This window comes from Pinus tabuliformis, chromosome 5_1 (genome assembly GCF_031772625.1).
Source record: "Pinus tabuliformis cultivar Carrire ecotype Pingquan chromosome 5_1, CPIR1, whole genome shotgun sequence".
In the NCBI taxonomy this organism is placed as follows: Eukaryota; Viridiplantae; Streptophyta; class Pinopsida; order Pinales; family Pinaceae; genus Pinus; species Pinus tabuliformis.
This window is the reverse complement of record NC_142305.1, coordinates 13,841,409-13,844,376: the sequence shown is the minus strand read 5'-3', so window position 1 is coordinate 13,844,376 and position 2,968 is coordinate 13,841,409.

Genomic DNA, 2,968 nt, shown 5'->3' with positions numbered 1-2,968 from the left:
TCTGATGACTAATTTTCTTTGTTGAACTTGCACCATGCATTGTGGTTGAAGGCGGCTCTGTGGTTGATGGTGGGATAGCATGATCTGCCACCACAGTGTCCTTTTCAGTGACATTACTAGGTCCATTGGGAGAATTTACATCACCCCCCCATCCTCATTTGATGAACTGGATCACAGTTGGGCCCCCCTCACCTCTCACCTCCTCCTATTCCTTGTATGATCTGCAATAGAAACTCTTAGCATGATTGCAACAACCTGCAAAGTTGCCACCAAATTTTGAGTTTAAAAAACTATATTAGAAAACAAGGAAATTCATTGGCCTTTGCAATCAATGAGAAACAACAATCAATTCTTTATCTATATATTGTAACTAAATACATCTCGGATATGAAAATCATTATTAGAAGGGTTTAAACTTATATATTTGATTCTTAGATGATTTTTATGAGTTATCAGGAAGGGCTATTCTTTTTCAATTTTGTAACATGTTTGACATCACACAATTTCTCCAACCCAACTATTTTTCCGTGTCCTCAAATGATTGTTCTTGGAATTCATTTTATTCCAAGTTGGTAAAAATATGGGTTATCAGGAAGAGCTATTCCTTTTTCTTTTTGTAAAATCTTTGACATAACATAGTTTCTTCAACACAACTAGCTTTCTTTGTCCTCAAATCATTGTTCTTGTCATTCATTTTGTTCTTGGCATTCATTTTATTCCTAGTTGGTAAAAATATGAGTTATCACAAAGAGCTATTCCTTTTTATTTTTTGTAACAGCTTTGACATAACACAGTTTCTTCAACCCAAATAGCTTTTTGTGTCCTCAAATCATTGTTTTCAGCACTCATTTTGTTCTTTCCATTTAATTTATTCCTAGTAAGGGTTAGCATGTTTTTATGTAAGGGTTCTTAGTTGTAGTCTCTTTATTCAACAAAAATGGTAACACTATTCAACAAAAACATACTTGTATGTCTCGAACAACTGATGAATAGAATGAATGTAACACTGTGCACACTATGTTTGTATGTCTCTAGTAGCCGATGAATAGAATCAATGTGGCAGTGTGCAGACACTTCATTTGTATGTTTCGAACAGCTTCTGAATAGAATGAATGTAACAGTGTCGGAACACTTTGATTGTATGTCTCCAATAGCTGATGAGTAGAATGAATGTTTGAAATGAAAATCATTAAGAGTTGATGTTTCATAGTTTTTTCATATAGAATTTAATTGGTAGGGAAGATTGGCATGGATTTCCATCTCCCAAATCCAAATGTCTGGCTTGGATTGATTTGTACATGATCAAATGGATGATAATCTTTAATGGTTGATCCTTGTGCTTTCTTGTTTTTAATTCCTGAATTGAAAATGTTCGTGTGTTTAATACTTGAATTTGAAGGGTTGGTGTCATTGATTGCATCCTCTGAACTAATTTCTGAATCGAATGTTGTCATTTATTGTCTTCAATAGGTTGAATAGTTAAACACACATTTCACTTATTCTTGTGCAGGTATTATTGAGCAATGAGATGTGTTGCTCCAGTGGAAATCAGTAGTTGGTTGTTTGATGGGATAGGTGTACTCCTCAATAGAATTCAATGGAATGTTTTGTAGTGCATTTTGACTTATTTGGTAATTCAGAGCTAGAGGTACTTGGGACATTATGTCTTGTTAATTATATAACTTATATAACTTAATATAAACTATTTATGTGCATATTTTTGATGATTTATGAATATTTTTTTAATGGATGAGTCTTTTGGACTAGATTATATAACTTAATTAACTTATTTATGTGCATATCTCTGATTTTTTTTTTTAATGGATTTGTGAGACCAATACTATAACTAGTATTAGTCCCTCCACAACAATAGAAAGCTCTCCCCTACTATAATGAGAGTCTCATTACATTGCTAATTTACAATTTGGCTCTTATTAAATATAATAAAATATATTTTTTTTGCTCATTTACAATTTTGAATAATTTATTATTTTATATTTAAAATAAATTTTTAAATTATAAAAATAAATAAATAAAATTGTATAAAAATCTTGAAAATATTTTAATTTTACATATTAAATAACGAAATCAAATCATAAGTAAAATTAATCCAAACAAATACTTATTCATCTCTTTCATCCGCCCAAAAAAGAATTATGGCATCTCTTACTTAGATTACGCTTAAATATTTTTTTTTTCAGAGAGAAATCCATATATATGGCCGAAGCCCTCAGATTACAATATGGCCGAAGCCAGTCAGAATACGGCCGAAGCCAGATTACAATATGGCCGAAGCCAGTCAGAATACAGCCGAAGCCAGCTGGTTTTTACGGCATAGCCGTCACATATATCGCCGAAGCGAGGGGTCCTCCGCAGGGATCGAACACGGCTTGGGGGAGCGAAAGCCATCCGCCCCAGCCGTCATATCATGCACGCCGGGTGCAGATTACGCTTAAATATATTATTACTAAAACTACGCTTAAATATATTATACTCAGCAATGTTTCATTTGTCATTCCAATATTTTTGTTGATTTAAAATGAATAGTTAAAATCTTTAAAGATAAGTTTTATTATGTATAATTTGGAAAATAAAAGTTGCATTCTATTTAAAACAGAAAAAAATTCCATAATAATCACAATAATGTCATTTCTTTGGTATAAGTTAAAATTTAAATTTTTTTGGTAGAGTATTTAAAACGGGAAAATTTTCCATAATAATCACGATAAGGAATATTTGTCATTTTTTTTTAGTATAAGTTAAATATGTATACTCGTGAAAACAAAATTTAAAATTTTTTGTAAAAAATATTTGAATCATATTTTTGATATTGGAAATAAATTTAATATTATCAAAAATTTTAACACTTAAAATTATGAAATTTCACAATTTTTACTTCGATTTATAAAATCCTTATTAAATTTTTTCAAAATGTAACCAAAATTTCTATAAACAATCTCATTAGACT